General features: G+C 46.6%; 1 protein-coding gene across 2 annotated transcripts in view; it reads right to left on the reverse strand.

Moving 5' to 3' along the window:
- LOC138570089 (Krueppel-like factor 8) overlaps nt 1-21,598 on the reverse strand; it is a 1,505,457-nt gene that overhangs the window by 792,356 nt on the left and 691,503 nt on the right. For both annotated transcript variants that reach the window (XM_069648686.1, XM_069648687.1), the window contains one exon: nt 3,884-3,949. The gene's annotated coding sequence lies outside the window, so the exon portion shown is untranslated. The remainder of the gene's footprint in view (nt 1-3,883; nt 3,950-21,598) is intronic.

A 21,598-nucleotide genomic window follows, 5' to 3' on the forward strand; every position in this document is an offset into this window, starting at 1 on the left:
TCAACATATCAAATGCAGGGGTTCCTTCAAGAGGGGCATAGTGTCTCTTGCCTATACCACTCTTGCTGGAAGCCGCTTGACCCATTTTGTTGGTATACCACAATTGCCTAAAAAACACTCACCTTTCCCAAATGTGCATTAATAGGCTAACATTAACAGTACATCCTCGTGACATATATCGCCATACCAATATCAATACATCACCGTTTCATCATTATTATTTCATAGACGGACATACCACTGTCCTCTTCATAAACCCTAAATTGTTATTTCCTTATTCCATCATGCATCCATCCATACCACTTACCTTAAGGGTCCCGCCAGAGTGTTCCGGACCCGAAGGGCGACAGCCTGCTGTTCCACCGCCGACGGAGCCGGAAAAACAAGGATGACGCGTTGGTTGCAATCAAAGGTGCAGATTCAGTTGTTGGGGCCCCATGATCAATTCCTTCTCCGGTTCCGCCGCGGCGTTCCTCACACAGTGACGGACTGTCGCTCCTTCGCATCCCACTTCTGACACCAAAATTGTGGGTGCGATTTCTCGCCGTCACCATAACCAGTACAATGAGGGACCCTGCAATAACTCAGACAGAAAAGAGCCAAGTAAACATTACTTTATTAATGCACAAGCATTCGCGAATGGGCTGCAAGTTCAAACGTCTCGCAAAGCAAGTCGTCGAAGTGCCGCGCCTTCCTCTACACATCATGCTCTTTTATACTTTCCTGTTTACATTGCCTTGCACATAGAACACGTCCACCCCACGGGGGATCTCCAGTTGGAGCTTATCTGAAGTATCCAGTTTGAGTTTAACGAACAACCATTGCACATTTGCTATCGTGGTCTATCGTGGTTTCCTGTTATCCCGGTCTTCACATTCTTTCGTGCCCCTTTGTGCCCGTATCTCTGTGCTCAAGGCTATGCTTACTCATTCCTTCCCCCACCCGTAATCTGCAGATAGTTTTAGCAGGCTCAGCATGCTTCGACATACAGTGACCAAACACAATTCTTCTGTTAAAAACAAGTTCTTGCCAGGTCAGCAGGTCTTAAACGCCGCTGTATAAAGAGAATGCCTCTTCTTTTAACAAAAGGGTACATTCTTTTAACGCATATGGTGATTAGTACAAACTCCAAGTGTGAGCACAACATTACATATGCATGCGTACCTTCACCTGTTCCCAGAAACTAGGCTGGCCTTCTGAACCTCTTCCCACCAGGTCATGGTTCAGAAATCCATCTTAACAGCCTCTTCTTTGTATTTGACCTTGCGGAATGTTCTCTTATCTGGGACCTTTAGTGGAGTGTAGGTACACTACTATCTTCGTCTGGAGCTTAATGAATAGGCCTTGTTTTCAAGTTCTGAATCACGTATGAGGAGACCACGATTTGTCAATTTCTACCTTTTATTTAGTACTATTAAATTCAAATAAGCTGGGTGCCATTACTCCTCTTGGCCTATGGGGACTTGCTCTACCTCACATTGGCTTTTCCGCATCTTATATGGTCAATACTTGGCACTCGTAAATGTTCGCTCATTTACTTAACCTAAGAGAAATATGTCCTGCATACATTGCTTATCCTCATTGACTACCCTTGTACGCTTCAGTAGCTTCTTGCTGTGGCACCCTTGATCTCTGGCCAGCAGCTATTCTTTTTTCATGCATGAATGTGTATTTCCAGCCTCTGTCGGCTCTGCAGCTCTGGTCATTCTCCTTCGAGCTCTTCGTTATTATCACTGAGAGCCAGCCTCCAGCTTTTCAACACGGCCGCTTCACCTGTGTTATGTTTTCTACTACAGCAAACTTCTATATGGCTCGTCTAACTTGCGTTTCTGCGTGTATACATCCAGTACTTATCTAGTTACTTATCTTCTTTGTATACATGGTTTCTTCTCACTCGTATATATGTTAACGTTTGTTTCCTCAGTTACATCTTCTTTCTTTAAGTTTTCTTATATCATTTTGGTGCGTCATTATGTCTTCTCCTTATGACATCACTTTGCGGTTGTCAGGTTTTCTTTATAGCTCGTCGATATTCAGTGGTATCCGCAAATCTCCTGCTACCACTTCAGTACAAGGGTACATTCGATACAGGTGTCTGAGTGCATAATGTCTCTCATACACTCAATGTGGTATTGGGATGATACCTGGTGTCATGCACAGTGTCTTCCTATCATTCATCCAGTATGACGGAGGTGGTGGGTGCAAAACCTTTCTGTGACGTACACGTCTGCTCCTCTACAGAATACATGATGGGAAAAGAAGAGAACGAAACTTACATACTATTGAGAATGTTTACAAATCATAACATTCACACAAAAGCTATGGAAAATGTATGATGAGGAGGACTATTGCAAGTTAGTGGTAAGCAATACAGCGAGAATTCCTAGTGACAAATGTGTGTGCATTGCTTGTTTCGGAGAAGAGTGAAAAGCTTCTGGGGTTCGATGTCATTTTGCCAATGGAAATTACTTTGAAGGAAATTACTTCAAATTCCCCTCTACCCCAAGCCACTCATTATCCCTATTAACGCCTTAACCCTCAACTCCCTATATAATTCGAAGTGTTTTCAAAGTAATTACTTTGAAGTAAATTACTTCAAAGTAATTACCGTCAGAAAAACCATGGGATACCATTTCTGGTGGGCAAAATTGTAAAACGTTATTGTAGTCAAAACATTGCAGAATTCATGGTGTGCAAAATTGCAGTGAGTTTAAGATACGCAGAATGGAGGGGAACATAAGTGGGTGCAGAATTCTGAAGGAATTAATTAGCAGCAGTGTCACAATGGCCAGATATGTATTAAAAAAGCATAATTTTTGGAAAACACTGTTGAGAGCATACTAAACTATTTTTTTAACAATATATTTGTTAAGCCTTTTTTGTGGGGATAATTTCAAATTCCCCATTTATGATTCTTAATAAAGTATTTTGAGCAATTGGAGGGAGCAAATGTACTTCAATTTGATGTATATTTAAAAATAAAATCCACAACCCGAGGACTCGCAACGTCCCCTTTTCAAGTAGAATATAGTTCCGTTTTAGCCACCGTGGTTGCCTAAATGTTGGTTAGAAAAGCACATTTGGACAATATCATTTGTAAAAGTTCCTTGTCCGAAATGTAGCAGATTCCTCTCCATAACAGCATTTAAAATCTATAATGTTATCTAAACTGTGTATGACTAAACACTATTTTAAATATCTGCTTAGAGGAGGATCCTGGGCCCCTCCGAACCTGACCAATGTTGGCAAAATAGGCTTTAGAAATGAACCAATGCTATTCATTTTCTATAAAGATGTCTTGGGAAAGGCAGCTCAAACCTTCTGTTTAAAAATAGATTAACTTTACTTTTAAATAAGGTTTCTCTTGCTAGCTGCAAATGCAGATTCCATGGTTTTACTCTCCTGTGACTGCAACAGATAGTTATTCCACTGTTTTCTTACTGGAAATTTTGCAATTGTTAATGCAGGCCTTTGTCACATCACAAAACTGCATTTTTTGCAAAGTTTGCAAAGCTGTCACATATCACCTTCGTAAAATGTAACCCTACTGTGTTTTTGGCTTGAACTATAATCCCAGACAAGTACCAATTGTAAAATTGTTATTTTTCCCCCCGTTTTGAAATAAGAAACCAGCTTCACCACCAACGAGCAAACAAACAATATCAACATATACTGACAATAGCATAGTTTGAGTGATGAAGACGACTAACTTTGTTAATCTCAGCGCCTTTGATATAAACATTGCCACACAACAAAATGGTTGTTGTTATACACTTTCTATCATCCATCTAAAGTTCCTTATAATGCAGTACAGGGTCAGTCATCGAAACACAGCAGCCATTTTGACAGTATCAGTGTGCAACATTATTCATACATAACTCACCATTTTCCGGCCTTTATTCAGTTTAAATCACTCGCTTCAATTCGACCTTCTGTCATGTTTATAGATCTGCAATGAATAAACAAGAAAACCGGTTACTGTTGTTAAATCAAGGGTGAACAGTTGATTTACTTCACAAGACCAACATTCGCTGCACTTCCAAAGAACCAATGGGCCTCATTCCGAGTTTGGAGGTAGCCATGGTGCTATTAGCACCATGGCTACCTCCAAACTCGGGTCCAGGTCCGTGGTGTCGGAATGGGGGCTTACCGGGACATTCCGACCTATGCGGACCCGGTAAGTCCCCATTTCGAAAACCATTCCCCATTCCCATTTGAGCCCCCATAGGGCTCAATGGGAATGGGGAAGGAGCTAATAACGGGCCCGCAAATTGCACGCCCGTTATTAGCTCCATGGTCCCTTAACGGGTCCGGCTAAGTCAGGCTAGTAAAACCAGCCGGTCCTGGTAGGACCCGCTAAGGGACCTCGTAATAGGGTCGTAGGGGGTTAACGGTACCGGCATCCTTACCCGTGCCGTTAACCCCCTACCGCCAGGGTCGGAATGACCCCCAATGACTTGCTCTCTAGGTTCTCTGAAAAGAAAGGCCACAGTAAGGATGGAGGTGTCACTACTTCAAGGAAAAATGTACAGAAACTTCTATTTGATGTCAGATGTCACTGGCAGACATTCATGTTGATTATGTACAATTCAGTACTGCCTATGGGTTTTTGGACATGATTGTGATGCTATATACAATATTCCAGATTATTACATTTGAACTCATGAGCATTTTAATAGTGGTTATTGGACTGAGTACTTAAAAAAAAATGTAATCAGTAGACTTTCCTCTGCTTCATCTATTGGACAGTCACATGTTGTCAGTGTGGTTGCTAATGCACTGTAAACTAAGAAAAGCACGCAGGTGTGTTTTCAGTACCCTAATGAGAGGTATGGCCTCCCCTAATCGGCCCAATATACAAACAGGAGAATATAGCACCGTTGTTGAGTGGCAGTCCATCAATACATTGAAATAGTAACTAAGACATGCATTTGATAAAAGAACAGAGTCGGTAAAAGTTGAAAACCACCACTTGATTTGCTTATTGCTGGAGGACAAGCAGGTAAAAAGAGCAGCTTGTCACATCATTGGCGTCAATAGTGGGATGTAACAACACTCAAAAGAAACAGTGGATGCAACAGAAATAAGCAACCACTTATTACGCTCAAAATCAGGGCTATCCCTTGTGGCGGGTCAGAAGAAGGACACAGACTCTGATTTTCTATTTTACTCGGTTTTATTCAACAGAAAGGTGCAAACTCTTTCCATAAACTATGGGTGTTCTCTACCCAACAAACTAACTAAGGTGCTCGTCAGTCGGCGGTGCAAGTTTTAAATAAGATTCAGTCCACTGTACAAAGCTAATATTTTCCAACCCTAGCACTATTAGAATAACTCGGGAACAGGAGAAGGACTCACTTCTGCTGTTGTATGGGGTTTCCACAGCTTCAGTTCAATATGGAACTCGTAAATATCTCTTTGCCACCCCTCTCATCAGATTATATAGTTCAAATACTTAAGTCTTCCAGGCCTCAATAGGTTCTTCTACTTGTTTTCTCTTCTTTTGTTCTTCTCTTTCTCTTATCCTTTGTCATATATTATCTCAATACCTTTCACTTTCCTCTCACAAACGTTCTTACAGTCTTTTATCATTAACTTTCCATCTTGATCAACACAAGCTGTAAAGTCCCCCCAATTCCTTTTAGTAACTCTTCTAGACTGGGACAAGTATGAGTGTTCCAGTAATGATTGTCACTCTCTAGTAGTTTCCATTCTTCCCTTTCTACTGGCACGAGTAGGAATGTTCTAGTAATGATTATCACTCTCACTTGGTACATTTAATACTTCTTGTTGACTGGGACATGTAAGAGTGTTCCAGTAATGATTATCAATCTATATATTTTTGGCATTTTGTTGACTAGGACATTTATGAGCATTTCAGTAACGATTATCTCCCTCTCGTTGTCATAAATCTCCCCCCATCTCACCTGGGATCGCTTCTTGCTCTGTTCCGCGGGAGGATTCCTCTTGTGGACGGATTGGGTTTTGTATAGGCTCGCTCGAGTCTGGTCCGGCTCCAGAGCGCGTCCAGAGTTCCGGGAAGGTCGCAGTTCCAGGATGTCCAGGAAGAAAGTAGTGGTCGCTAGGGTTGAGGATTCTGGGAGCAGATTTAGAGGGAAAAGGTGGAAGGAAGGAAGAAGGGACCAGGAAACTAGGAATAGTGGATTCGCCGAACAGCACACACACGTCTAGTCACTACCTAATGATAACGTTGAGACGCGGGGGGCCGCGGGGGCGTGGCCAATTTATAGAACGTGCCGTGTCCGACGTAAAGGCTGGTCGAGGCAAGTCACTTGGCACGACCATGTTGGGAGTAACAAGGATTACAAGCCCTGTCGCGATAAGGACCAGGAAGTCCAGAAAGGGCAAGTTCTATGGGTCATGACACTTGTCCCCCTCCCGGGTCTCCTGTTTTCCCCGTCACCTATATTTTGTAGTGATAACATCACTGGGGTCCTAGGTGGACTGGAAACTTCTTCTCTTTGGGTCAGAACTGCTTTCCTTGTCAGCAACATATTAGATTGTTACTCCACTGCTCTTTCCTTCACTTCGTTCTCTGACAGCTCTTCACCTGTGGTATCTGTCATTGTATATGGACCAATAGGACCACTGCGTCTTACCTGCGGCCACACCACCACTTTTCTTCCCTTCAAGGTTGGGACGTCTCTCAGTATGTGCTCTCTTTACTATAGCATTCCCAGTCACTTCCTATTCCCAATGTGTTGCGTTGATGCCTTGCCTCGGTTCCCTCTGTCACTAAGTACACTCTCTCTCACTTCAGCTTTCAGAGCATTTTCCACTTCCCAAAGCACTGCATTGGTGCTTTCGCCAGATTCTCTTCCTCGCATCGGACACTGCGTGTCCAGGACATTCTCAGCTGGGTAGCGCCAGCTGATCTGAAACTCGTGGGGTCTCTCCTTTGCCCGCGGCCACCTTCCCATTTCATGACGTTCTTCAGGGACTCCCCTTGTATATTGATCTACTCAGACATCCCCCTCCCTAACCCTCTCACCACTCTTCTCTCCTGGAGTGATCCCTTTCTCCTCTCATCTTTCTCTCACTACCCCCAAACTGCCACCCACCTTCTCAGTCATTCGACCTATGAAGCGTGTGTCAGTTGAGGCTTTCGCTACATCTTTCTCTCCCGCTCCTGCACCTGTGGTAGACTCACATCCTGACATAGCCTTCTCCATGCTCCACTCTGCTATCTCTGATACTCTTGATGTACTTGCCCCTGTCATGAGGATCTGCATGAAGCCTAAAAGCAAGTGCAACTCCTGGTACAACTCTGACCTTCTCACCCTTAAACAAAAGTGTTGGGTGGCTGAGAGGAAATGGTTGGCATCTTGTACATCCTCTGACAAACTGGCCTGCCGCCAGCTCCAAAGGCAATACTGACTCTCTGTCCTTACTAAGAAGAGAGCTCACATCCAAGACTGCATGTCTGCGGCATCTAACAACTCGGCCAAACTCTTTAAAATCTGCAAAGAACCGGCCAATCCTTCCGCAGTCTCTACCTCTCCTGTCCCTTCCCCGGCCCTCTGTATGACCCTGGCTTCTCACCTCATCTCTAAAACTCTGGACATGTTTTCCACCCTCTCTGCTTCTCCCTCCACTCTCTCCTCTTCCTCTGGCCCCGTTACGGCCACCCCCCCTCTCTGCCTTTCCTCTCATCTCCCCTGATAAGGTTTCTAGACAAGTCTATGAAGACCTCATCTAAGCAGGTTCTTCTCTGTTCTTCCAAAACCATCAAGGACCACATTGGCACCCTCGCTCCAGCTTTGGTGATTTCTGCAATCACTCCTTCGTCTCTGTAACCTTCCACTCCCCCTTAAGCACTCTTGTGCACTCTCTCCTCAAAAAACCCTCAGTCGATCGACCCCTCCCTTCCGGCTACTTATCGTCTGATCTCTATCACCCCTTTCCTGGGCAAACTCCTGGAAAATCTAGCCATATCCCAGCTTACTCTTCACACTGAATCTGTTGGTTGTCTCCATGACCATCTGTCTGGCTTTAGAACAGCCAGAAGCACGGAAACTGCTCTCCTGAATATCCGTGAAGACCTGCTCTCCAACCTTGATTCTAACGTCCCCTCTGTCCTCATCCTACTGGATCTCTCTTCTGCCTTTGACACGGTCAACCATGCCATTCTGCTGAACCGGCTCAGTGATAATCTGGGTGTCACTGATCAGGCCCTGGCCTGGCTGACTTCTCTGACTGACCCTCCCAGGTTCAACGTGGGTCCTTACTCTCCTCTATCTCTCTCTCCACCTGTAGTGCTCCACAGGGGTCAAATCTTTCTCCCTGGTTGTTCAGCCAATACCTGGCACCTCTCGCCTTACACATTGCTGGTCTCTGCTCCTACTTCCAGTGCTACGCGAATGACAACCAGATCACCTTCAGGCTCTCCTATGCCACCTCTTCTCCTTCTCTCATCCCAGACTCTGTCTGCAATCCAGGAGTGGTGTTCCTCCAATAATCTTTACCTGAATGCCAGTAAGACAGAGTTCCTTCTCATCGGCACACCTGCACCCCCCTTTCCGGCCATTCTCTGGCCGGCCTCCCTTGGCCCTCTTCCTTCTCCTACCTGTGAGACTAAGAACCTCTGGGTTATCTTTGATTCCACTCTCTCCTTCTCCCCTCACATTTCCGACATCTCTAAGAAGTCAAACTACCAACTGCACCTCCTCAGAGGTATTGTTCCTTTCCTCTCCTTCCCCCAGAAGCTCAATGTCTCCAGAGCTCTGGTTCTCTCTAGGCTTGACTACTGCAACAGCCTCTTATTAAATCTACCCTCCTCTACTCTCCGTCCTCTGCAACCCATCCAGAACAGGACTGCGAGACTTGTCCTTGGCCTCAAGACCAGGGACCGCATCTCTCCAGCACTGAAATCTCTCCATTGGCTCCCAGTGGCTGTAGGTATAAAATTCAAGACCCTTTGTGCTATCCACAAGGCCTTCTGGGGCCTGGGACCAAAATACCTCCAGCTTTCTCTTCAGAAGTATCTTCCTTCTCAAGCTCTTCGCTCTTCCTCCTCCTTCCTCTTCTGTCGGTGCCTCCCTCTGGAACAGCCTCCCTGCCTCTCTGACACTTGAGCAGAACCATCTCTGGTTCCGGAAGCATCTCAAGACTTTTCTCTTTGCTTCTGCCTTCTGTCTTCCACGTCCCTGCTGATTGTTTGTCTGTAAATGCACTGGCTACCTGGCTACCCTCTAAATCACTGACCCAGGTCCCTGCCCTCCCAGTTGCACACTTGCACTGCCTCCTGGCAACCCTGCATTTGGGGGCTGTATCTGCATCCCTAGAGTCCCCCTACTTACACTTATCCAACACTTGTGTCGGCACTTAGCCCCTACACTGCCACCTGTTGGGTGTACTATTATCCTATGTCTTGATCCTATGTCTCACACTTCTCCTCCTCCTCTTGCACTTTTTCACACCCCCTGCACTTGCGCAATCTCAATGTCACTTGTCCTAATATGAGCGTTGTCTTGTGCTCCCTTGTTCCACTCCCTTGCCTTGTCGCGCCTTGAAACTATTGTGTATAGGCGCACTATAAATAAATTATCCTATCATACTGTACAAGTCCTTCTTTTCTTTCAGATTCCCATTCAGTATGGTTCGAGTGATCTTCATCCCAGTTTCTTTTTTTTAAACAATTTTTATTGAGTTTGAAAGTTTTTTTGTTTTTTTAAAACAATTTTTATTGATTTTATTTCAACAACTAACACAAACCAAACTTACAGTGCATGTGATAATAGTTCAATTTACATCACTTTATCTGTGTCCACTGTTTCCCCCCTTCCCGCCCACCCTTCCGAGCCTACTCTTCTACCTGTTCTGTTTCTTCATCTTGCAGTAGGGATTATTTATCACTGGTTTCTGTTGGGTTCCGGTCACTTGACCCATCATGCGTGAGCCCAAATTAATCAGCTATTAGTTGTCTCCAAGCTATCAAGGTTCCAGCCTCTTCCTCCCCCCCAACATTGCTTGCATCTTGCCATACTGCCGTCTCCGCCTCTGCCCATTTCTGTAGATCTTTCCACCATACTTCTATTCTTGGTCTATGACATACCTTCCACCACATTGCAATTTTCCTCTTTGCTAATACATAAGCCAGGTCTTTCAATTTACTCACATGCTTGAGCTTACGTGGTCTAGGAAACCCTCCTATCAGGCAAGCCCACACTGTATCCACCTCTATTTTGATCCCTTTGTCTTCCATCCTATGTGCAATTTCTCCAAAACATGTGTACCATTCCGGCGTTTTCTTCGTCACATTTGGGGCATGATTGTCATCCTGCATTTTTGAATTTGGCTATCCTCTGGGGTGTCATATACGCCCTGTGAGTAATATATAATTGTATCTGTTGTAATCTGGCGTTTCTTGACACTTTTTTGTGATATCCCTGGGCACGCTCCCACATCTCATCACTCATTGGGCACCCATTTCCTCTTCCCAATCTTGTCTGAGTTGTACCACTTCCTTCCCCACTTTGGTCATCATCAGCTCATATAGTCTAGATATTTTGTGCCCCCCCTCTGCTATATCATATATTGTGTCTATGGTGGCATCCAGTTCAACTGCTAGTATTACTTCGGACCATGTCTCTTTAATTCGCTGCACCACCCTATGATATGTGAAGTACTGCCCCGTATGTAACCCCGTTTCCTGCACCAGCCCCTCAAAGTCCCTTATACTCCCCTCTTGCCTTATATCACCCATCGTCGCTATACCCACCGGCTCCCGGTGCTTCCTAATCATTAGTCTTAGTTGCTTTTCTTTACCCGCCAGAGCGACTAATGTAACCTGCGGGGAACACGGGGACGGGCTATCCATTATCTGACAAGCTGTCCGCCATATCTCCCACCCGAGTGTCATCATTCTCGGGCGCCCTTCCATATCCGATTTGGGCAACCACATCATTTATTTCAGGAAAAATGGGGCGCAGTCCAGTTGGAACAGCCTTGATTCAGAGGTCGGCCCCTCAGAGAGCCATTTAGCTACATATTGTAGTTGACTTGCTATATAATAAATTTCATAATTTGGTAGTTTTATACCCCCTTTCTCGTGTGGGTTTTGTAGCTTCCAACGGGCCACTCTGTTCGTTGTCCCCTGCCAAAGGAATTCCCTGCACATGCTGTTCATCCTAGCAAAGAATCGCCTGGGTATCAAATATGGGATGTTCCCAAAGAAGTGCAACAGTCTTGGGAGGACCACCATTTTAAGCATTGCCCCTCGCCCCATCATCGCCAAGGGGAGCTTCACCCAGAACTTCATACATTTCTCAATATTCCGGATAGCTCTCTCAGTGTTGTGTTGATGTTCTGCTTCCACCGTATGATATATGTCTATCCCAAGATATCGGAACGTGCTGACCTCCCACGGTATCTGCAAGATCGCTAACTGCTCTAGTGGGATCCCTTTATACCTGCCTAGTGGAAATACACAAGATTTTTTGGGGTTCAGGGCTATGCTTGAAAGCCTTGCAAATCGCTCCATCACTTCCAGGATATACTGGAGATTTTCTTCTGGGTAGCGTAGATACAGCAACATATCATCAGCGTACAAGGAAATTAGATGCGGTTCCCCTTTTATGGTGATGCCTATTATATCATACTGCTGCCTCAGGTATATCGCCAGGGGCTCCAAGGCCAAAATGTACAGCATGGAGGACCACGGGCATCCCTGCCTAGTACCTCTGGTAAGTTGCCACATCGTCGATATAACTGCTCCTGTCTTCACCCTAGCCAGCGGCGCATTTTATAGTAGTTTAGCCCATTTGAGATACCCCGGCCCTATTCCGTAATTGGTCAGAGTCGCAATCAGCCATGGCCATTTGACCGAGTCGAAGGCCTTTATTGCATCCAGAGAAACTACTGCCATCTCTCCCGCCTCCCCGTGTGCATGTTCAATAACTCGGTGGAGTCGCCTAAGATTGCTGGATATGTTTCTGTTAGGGACATAACCTGTCTGGTTGGGGTGTATTAATTTATTAATGACTCTCCTTATTCTATTCGCCAGGACCGCCGTCAATATTTTACTGTCCTGGTTGAACATCGACAGGGGTCTGCTGTAGGAGCCACACTCATGGCCAGGTTTATTGAGTTTGGGGAGTGGTATGATGATCGCCTACTTTAGGGACTCTGGAAGTCTTCCGACTTCATATGCCTCATTTAGCATCTCTAAGAGCGGAGGGAGTACCTCATTTTTGTAAATCTTATAGAATTCGCTGGGGAGTCCGTCCGACCCCTGGGTCTTACTAGTGGGCAGTTGCCTCAATACCTCTTCCAATTCCTCTAGAGCGATCGGTGCGTCTAGCTCCTCTCGCTCCTCAGCGCTAATCTGCAATCCAATATCCTCCAGTGTTTCTCTTATTTCCTTGCCGTCACTTTCCTCCGCATCTCTGTATAGGATACGGTAATAGTCTGCAAATTCCTGATTAACTCCATCTTGCGTGTCTACTATACGCCCATCCTCTTTCGCTATCGTCCTGATTGTTGGTCTGGGAGTCTCGCTTTTGTATAGCCATGCCAGAACTCTCCCTGGTTTGTCCACCCCCTGCATGCTGCCTCTCTATGTATTTTTTATAGTTGAGGTTGCACAGCCTTTCCCAATATCTCGCGCATTTGTGCTGCAGCCTAAGTATTGCTTCATTATGTCCTTTGGTGTTGCCTCCCCTTTTCAATGCTATTTCTAGCTCCTTTTCCGCTTCTTGTAGTTCAGCCAAGATTCCTCCTTGTAGGCCCTTGGATTTAGCTATAGCTATCCCTATCACTACTAAATAAAAAGCTTCCGAGAGCATACCCGCTGACTCCACGCTGCCAGTATTGATCTCGAAGTAGCTCATTATTTCTTCTCTCATGTCCTCCCTAAAAATATTATCCTTCAACGCCTCTGCTCGGAGGCGCCACGTCGGTATCTTCGCTCTCCGGTGCTGGTATTGCCATACTAATAGCAGCGGCAAATGGTCCGAAAGGAGCATCGCTTTATATTCTATCTGCGCTATTTCTGTCATCAGTTCATGTGTGACGAACACATAATCCAGTCTAGTGTGTAGGTTCTGGGGGGCTGAATAGTGCGAATATTGCCTATCCTGTAGATGGTGTGACCTCCATGCATCCTCTAACCCAAAATCCGCTAACAGAGACTGCAATGTCCTGGCCGCTGGGGTGGGTCTGTCTATTTTGGTATCTGATCTATCTATTTTCAGGTTTAGTACGCAATTAAAGTCTCCTCCCCAAATCACCGCCCCCCCAAGCTCTCGCTAAGTTTGCTATATAGGGTTCTGAAGTATGCCGCCATACCCTGATTCGGGGCATATGTGTTTATAATACATATTTCCTTGTTTTCCACCAACCCTCCCGTCTGGCTCGACCGTGGAGTGAAGTAACTGAAACAGAACATGCAGTGGTACCCAGGTAATCACCCCTCTGGCATAAGCTGAGTATGCTGCGCCCACAACAGTCCCACTCCACTTCTTTCGGACCACCTCCAGTTTTTCTTGCGTTAAGTGAGTCTCTTGTAGCAAGGCTATGTCTATTTTCTGCCTGCGCAAATACATCATTACCTTATTCATTTTTAAATAGCTATTGAGCCCTCTAACATTCCAGGTAACTACTTTACGGTCTCCCATAACATATCCAGGTCCCACTCTTCCCTCTGCAAATACAGGCCAAGTCTCAGTTCTTTCCTCCTTTCATGTAAGCTCGTTACCCAATTTAAACATCCCTCAACTACACCCCCCTCCCAATACCCCCAACTTTGTTCACTGCACACATTCCCTTAGCACCCCCCACCCAACCTATTCCCAACTGGTGCCCAGATCCATCCCTAGATCTCAGGCTCTCCCGCATTTGGTCCTATCCCGGGTGGCCGAGATAACGAACCCAGCAGGATGATACCGATCTATCGGTATCCTAACTAATCTATTTATGGGGGTATAATAGCGGGTTCCAAGGGGCTCCTGCAATTTACTCTATATCTCCGCGCCCAAGTATACTCATTAATGCGGCCTATGTAGCCGAAGACACAACTGCCCATACCCTATCTTATATTCAAGTCCCAATGTCTGAGTCCGCGGCACTTTAGGTACCGCAGCCTCTATGTTACTTATCTGCGCCGCCTTCCTTCTGGATGCCAGTCTCCGATGGGCAATTCTGCGTGTCCAGCCAATCTGATGCCTCTTCTGGAGTGTCGAAGAACTGTGCCCTGTTTTGGTAGTACAACTTCAATTTCACAGGGCATATCAGCATGTACTTATACCCTGCTTCCCGCAGCTGTCTTTTCACTGCACCATAGTTCATGCGCTGTCTTTGTACCATCAATGTATAATCCAGGTATGCCTCGATGTTCGCCGATGCCCTTTGTATCGTTCCTCCCTTCTGAAAAAATTCAAGGATTTTCTCCCTGTCTCGATAGTTTAGGATTTTGGCAATGATTGGCCTTGGTGGGTCCCCTGGTGGTGGCCTCCGCGTTAAGGCCCTATGTGCCCGTTCCACTGCGAATCCTTGGGTCAACACCCCTCATGTTATTTCCTGCATTAGCATGGTTTCGATGAATTCCATGGGGTTTGATCCCTCTGCTCCTTCCAGTACTCCCACAATGCGTACGTTGTTTCTCCGGGCACGTCCCTCTGCTTCTCCTGCCCTATTTTCCAGGTTGCTCACTCGTTGTTCCAAGATGTGAATCTCTGATTTGAGAGACGCGCATGCAGCTGTGTTCGGGGCCATCTCTTTTTCCAATTCGCCTGTGCGTTCTGTCAGTGTTCTGACGTCTTGCCTGAGGAGATTCACCTCCTCCTGTACTGTGCCCACTTTAAGTTCTAGTGCGGTCTTCAGTTCAACCATGGCCGATTCCACTTTAGTTTCCCAGGCAAGTTTCAGGTCTGCATTTGCTTCCAGGATCTGCTGGTCTTTGTTCCCAGAGGCGGTATCTGCGGCCGGGGTCTTTTCCTTACTTCTGGCTCCTTCTGACATTTGCGGCGTTCTCGTGTATTCCTCCAGCGTGGGTTGTTTGCCCTTCCCCTTGGTCTGCTTATCTTGGTCGCCATATTGGCGTCGCCATATATTTCTCTACAGGTGCTCAGAAGTATGATTTTTGGTGCCTCAGGGATAGTCCGTGCTTGGGTATGTTGCCCTCAGGGTGCTGTGGTGAAAGTTCTCGTGAGCTATATGTGTCGTGACGCGAATGGATTATGTTTTTGTCACGCTCACCTGGTCTCCACGGGGGCGTAGCAAGTGGCTGCATGAATGATGTCTGCTCTGGCGTGGCGCTGCGTGGATGATGTTGCTTGCCGCGACTTCTCCCTTGCTATCCCCAAAGAGGCGTTGGTCTGCAAGATCGAAAGAAGATATTAGCTACTGGGTGGGACTGGATTGAATCCACCTCCTTAACCTTCTGTTGCCCTGCTCCTCTTCGGTCTCACCTTAGAGTTTTGTGAGGTAGGCTCTCTGTCCTACAATCTCTGGCAGGGGCGCAGTAAGCACAGTCTGCCCGGATGTAGTTACTTCATTGATCCAGTGGGCTGTTGCTGAATATAGGAAAGCTGGGCCAAACAGGTAAGTCTCTATGCCAATGGTTGCTTGGTATAGGTGCTTGAAGTCTTTATTGCCCAAGTTTTGATCTTTGTTTTGTCTTTTCTCTCAGGCGCAGTTTCTAGCGGATTTTGAATGGAGGATTGACTCTTCCTAAGATGCTGAGCAGGTTTCCTTCAGGCGAGTATTAGCGCGCGAGTGTGGCGTTGAATGTCTGAATGACTGTTTTCTCCTCTGTGCGCGACTAACCTGCTGTTTCTTTTCCTTCTTTGCAGATGTGGCATGGCTCCGGAATGACGAATGGATTAACCGCTCCAACGTATTCCAGAAGAATGCTGGCCCCGGGTGAGTATTGGATGCCAGAGCGGATACCTTCTTTTCAACAAGTGCGGCGGTCCGAAGAGCAGCTGAAGGCGAAAACGATGGGATGGAATGATGCAGGTAAGGCCTTCGTTGCTGTACTGACTCCTGTTCTCTTCTTTTTCTTCTCTCAGGTACCGATGGATGGAATTTCTGATCGGGCGTGGCTGTAGCAGTTCGAGGACAGGACAGACACGGTGCAGGAGTGCAGAATAACGTGAAGCGTGTTCTGCCTGCAGGGTGTGGTTTAAATAGCCTTGTAAGTAGCTCCAGGTAAAGTAGTCCCTTAATCACACCCTGCCTTTCAGGCAAAGTAGTCCCTCAGCCACACCCTGGATATGCAGAAAGGCTCAGCCTTACTAGGCTGAGTAAGTAGTCCCATGCAATTCAACACTTATTATGAGCCTGGTGCCAACGGCGCCAGGACTAAGTCCAGGGGGTCCTAAGGCACCTCTTAGGGGCTTGTTAAGCCCTTATGTATGCTTGTGACTGGGGTGGGCCCATCAGTTCCGGGGGTTTTCAGAGCTCCCCCACCAAGCCCCCCTACTGGTGGGTTCTACCATTGGTCCCGGTTTGTTCGGGTGATTGCGATGGAACCTTTTTAATAGCCGTGGAGCCTGAATGTGTTCAGTAGGCTCCCACGTTCTTTCATGCGGTCCATATCCTTTCCAGTCTATTAGATAAAATAGTTTTGATTTGACAACCTTTGAGTCCAGGATATCCTTAACTTCGAGTTCGGGTTCCCCGTCGATCGTGATCGGTTTTGGTGGTTTTTGTACTGGGGTCCCTGGTTGTACTGGTTTCAAAAGTGAGACATGAAACACGGGATGAATCCTCATGTGTGGAGGCAAGTCCAATTTCACAGCTACCGGATTGATGATGGCCTTAATGGTGTATGGACCTATGTATCTGGGATTGAAGGTTCGGGTTCCTTTCATGGGTATGTGATTTGACGCCAACCAGACTTCATCCCCAACTTGATACTTTGGAGCTTCACTTCTATGCATGTCTGCCGATTTCTTGTATCTTTCTTTAGCTAGTTTCAAATGGTCTATTGCTTGTTTAAAGGCTTAAGTAATAGTACTGCTGGCATTTCCAGAAGTTGAGGCGGGTCAAGATTAGAGGTTTGTGGATGCATCCCGTAAATGGTATAGAAAGGGCTTTGTCCAATGCTGGAGTGTAGGGAATTATTATAGGCGTATTCGGTTATCCATAAGATATCCTTCCAACTGTCTTCCGTTTGGTGTAACATACATCTGAGGTATTGCTCCAGAGTCTGGTTGGTTCTCTCAGTCTGACCATCAGTTTGGGGATGGTGGCTGGTGGAAAGTCTTTCATCAATTTGAGCTAACTCGCAGCACTTTTTCCAGAAACGAGAGATAAATTGGCTGCCACGGTCTGAAATCAGGATGGAAGGAAATCTATGTATTCAGACTATTTGTTCTAAGAATTCTTTTGCCAGGATCGAAGCTGAGGGTAAACCCTTCAGTGGGATGAAATGGGCCATCTTGGAAAACAAGTCCACCACCAGCAAAATTGTGTTGAACCCATTACAAGGAGGAAGGTCAGTTATAAAATCGAGTGACAATTTATGCCAAGGTGTAGGCGGAATATCCAGCGGTTGCAGTTGACCTGGTGATTTCTTCTTTAGAGCCTTGTTTTGTGCACAAACTCCACAGGATAGCACAAACTGTTTGATGTCTTTACGCCATGTTGGCCACCAAAGGTGTCGCTAGATCTTGACTTTGGTCTTAGCAATCCCAGGGTGACCTTCTACCAGCGATTCGTGGTAATTTGAGATTACTTTTTCCTGAAGTTCCTTGGTGGGTAGATAGAGACGCCTGTGAAAATATGGTAATTGGTTTGAGACTGAGTGGTGAGCACTTCTGGTAGGCCAATCCTTCAGAGTGTTGGTATCCATGAGATGAGTGATTTCCTCGTGGATGTCATCTAAGGTCAGAGACGTAATTCCTAAGATTTTTTCTCCAGGAATGATGGGCACTGGGTCAGTGGCCTCCTCGTCTACCCCTATACGAGATAAAGCATCTGCCTTACCATTTCGACAACCACGGCGATAGGTGATTACAAAGTCAAATTTAGCAAATAATAATGCCCATCGGAGTTGGCGAGATGATTGAGCCTTCGCCACCTTCAGGTACTGTAGATTACGGTGATCAGTGATTACCGTGTTCGTACGCCTTGCTCCTAAGAGATAATGCCGACAAGCCTTGAGGGCGCCTTGATGGCCAAGAGTTCTTTGTCCGTAATGGCATAATTCAGTTCTGGAGCCGTGAATTTCCGTGACCAAAAGGCCACTGGGTGAAGCTGACCGGATTCAGGATCCCATTGCGAGAGGACCGCCCCCATTGCCAAGCTGTAAGCGTCGGTCTCGACCATGTACGGAAAATCTGGACGAGAATGTTAGGATTGGAGCTGAGATGAATTTCTGTTTTAAGTCCTGGAAGGCTTTCTCTGCTTCCTCAGACCATTGAAAACGTTTGTTCTTTCGCAGTAAAGAGGTGATGGGATGTACTAGCTGCGAAAAGCCTGGAATGAAGCGACGATAGAAGTTCGGGAATCCGAGCATACTCTGAACTCCTTTAATTGAGGTTGGAGAAGACCAATTGAGGATGGCATCCACCTTTCGCGAATCCATGCGTACACCATGAGGGGTTAGGGCAAATCCAAGGAACTCAACCTCAGTAACATGGAAGAAGCATTTTTCCAGTTTTGCAAATAGGCTGTGTTGTCGAAGTTTGTCCAGAACAGCACGGACGTGATTCACATGTTCTTGTTCAGACGAGGAATACCAGAATGTTGTCAATGTATACTACGCCACATACATCAATCAATTCTCGCAGGACGTCATTCATGAAATACTGGAACGCCGCTTGGGCGTTACAAAGGCCAAAGGGCATCACTTGGTATTCAAATAGCCCGTATTTGGTGCGGAAGGCGGTTTTCCATTCGTTCCCCTTCTTGATTCGTACCAGGTGGTATGCTCCGCGGAGATCTAACTTGGTATTAACTTGATCCAAAAGTTCAGGAATCAGGGGGAAGGGGTTACGGTTTTTAACAGTGACTTGGTTCAATGCGCGGTAATTGATGCAAGTCCAAAGGTCTCCTTCCTTATTAGGCATGAAAAATAAGGGTGAGGCTGCCGGGGACTTGGACGGGCGGATAAAACCGTTAGCCAGGTACTGGTGTAGATGCTTTTTTAAATGCTGATTTTCAGGTTCAGTCAGTGCATAGATTCGACCGTATGGAATCTGTGCGTCAGGTATGAGGTCAATCTGACAGTCGTACGATCTATGGGGAGGGAGAGTGTTGGCTTGATCCTTCTGGAAAACATCCTGATAGTCTTGGTATTCTGGAGGTAGCGGGTTAGTTAGACTCATGTTCGTTGTCACTTCCTTGACCAGAGATTCTTTTGCTTGATAACAGGTACGAGCACATTCGCCTGAGAAGGTCAGCCTCTTAGCACGCCAGTCGATGCAAGGATTGTGTGGTTCTAGCCATGGCATTCCCAGAATTATTTGGAATTGTGGAGCCTTGATTATATCAAACACAACGGCTTCCCGATGTCCGTCTTGGCACAAAAGTGTCATCTCTGTCGTTGAGTCCGTTACCGGACCCGAAGCGATCTCAGTTCCATCGACAGTGGTGACTAAGGCCCTCATTACAACCTCGGCGCTAAACCATGGCGCTATTAGCACCATGGTTGGTGCCGGTGTTGTAACGAGTCCGCCCTGGTGGAATGGGGAAATACCGCCCCATTCCAAGGTTGGCGGGGCGGTATTTCCTCATTTCACCATGGCCCTTCCCCATTCCCATTTTCGCCCCTTAGGGCTCAATGGGACTGGGGAAGGCGCTAAGTACGGTACCGCAAATCGCGGTACCGTAATTAGCACCGAGGTCCCTTTGCGGCACACTACTTTAATGGCTGGTACAACCAGCCGTTAAGGTCGGGTCCCGCAAAGGGACCTCGTAATCAGGCGTTAAGGGTTTAAGGCACCGACACCTTTTACGGCGCCGTTAAACCCTTAACGCCAGGGTCGTAATGACCCGCTAAATCTGTTGTTGCCTTTTTGCAGAGAGGAAGATTCATCCTTGTAGCCAATTCTTGATCCATATAATTTCCAATGGCTCCGCTCTGACTGCATGCATTCGAGACGGCTGTTGGTGACTTATGAGGATCATTGGCAATACTAGGCGCGAGGTCTGGAAGTCCTTCTTTTCGCTCGACAAGCGGACCTCTACGCTTGTCGGGCGGGGTAGTTTTCCGACTCTGGCTCTGCTTCAACTTTGCCAGAAACCCCAACTGCTTTCTTGGGTGGTTTTACTGGGCACTCTCGGAGGAAATGGCTGGCTCACCCACAATACAAACAAAACTGTTGTTGTCTTCTCCTATCTTTTTCAGCCTTGGACAGCGGCTCGCGCACCCCTCCAATCTGCATGGGCCCGGCCAAGTCGTGGTCTTAGATGCATTTTCCTTTGGGCACACAAATACCCGAGTGTCCATACTAGCTCGATCTGCCTTACGGTTCTGTACTCTATGATCAAGCTGAACCACCAAGTCTATATATTCAGCACAGTCTCTGGGAGGGTTGACCACTTGAGCTAAAACATCCTTTAACTCCCCTCTCAAACCTCTGTAAAAAAGCGTTGTTCTTTTGTCATCTGGCAAGTCGGTTTACACTACCAGTCTATTAAAGGTTGCAATGTAAGTTAACAGATCTTGATTGCCTTGACGCAGAGACAAGAGCTCAATATCCAATGCCTGGCCCTGGGAGTGGCGTGCAAACAGCTTCTCCATGTTCAATTGGAACCTCTGGAAGTCCTGCAAAATGGGATCGTCCGGATTGACTAGTGGTACTGACCAGTCCGCCGCACTGCCACTGAGGTTCAAAAGTACAATGGCCACCTTAGATTGGTCGTTTGGAAAAGCTCCTGGTCTACTTAGGAAATGTAGTCGGCACTGATTTATAAAAAACGCATACCTTTTTGGGTCTCCGGCAAAGCGTTCTGGAGGTGCCAAAGGTACAGCTCCTGGAAGGACCACCTGAACTGGATTGCTTGGTGTAGTCAGAACCGTTGACCCCAATCCAAGTAATGGTGTTTGCCCAGCCTGTGACTGAAGCAATTGTCTAGCGAGGTCATCAGTACGATCCTTGGCTACGATCAGTTCTCTCCTCAAGGCATTGGTTTCCTGCCGAGCTGAATGTACCTTGGCCCTGAGTTCCCCCAAAAGCTGGGCTAGCTGATCTGTCTCAGAGGTTTCCATGTCGCCCAGGTAGAGAATTTTGTATAAGGCTTTGCGTTCTGTCATGCTCACCTGGTCTCCCTGGGGGCGTAGCACATGGCTGCACGAATTATGTCTGCTCTGGCGTGGCACTGCATGGATGATGTTGCTTGCCGCGACTTCTCCCTTGCTATCCCCAAAGAGGCGTTGGTCTGCAAGATCGAAAGAAGATAATAGCTACTGGGTGGGACTGGATTGAATCCACCTTCTTAACCTTCTGATGCTCTGCTCCTCTTCGGTCTCACCTTAGAGTTTTGTGAGGTAGGCTCTCCATCCTGCAATCTCTGGCAGGGGCGCAGTAAGGACAGTCTGCCGGGATCTAGTTACTTCACTGATCCAGTGGGCTGTTGCTGAGTCTCGGAAAGCTGGGCCAAACAGGTAAGTCTCTATGCCAATGGT

The sequence above is a fragment of the Ambystoma mexicanum genome, chromosome 2q (genome assembly GCF_040938575.1).
Source record: "Ambystoma mexicanum isolate Mex_15411 chromosome 2q, UKY_AmexF1_1, whole genome shotgun sequence".
Classification (NCBI taxonomy): Eukaryota; Metazoa; Chordata; class Amphibia; order Caudata; family Ambystomatidae; genus Ambystoma; species Ambystoma mexicanum.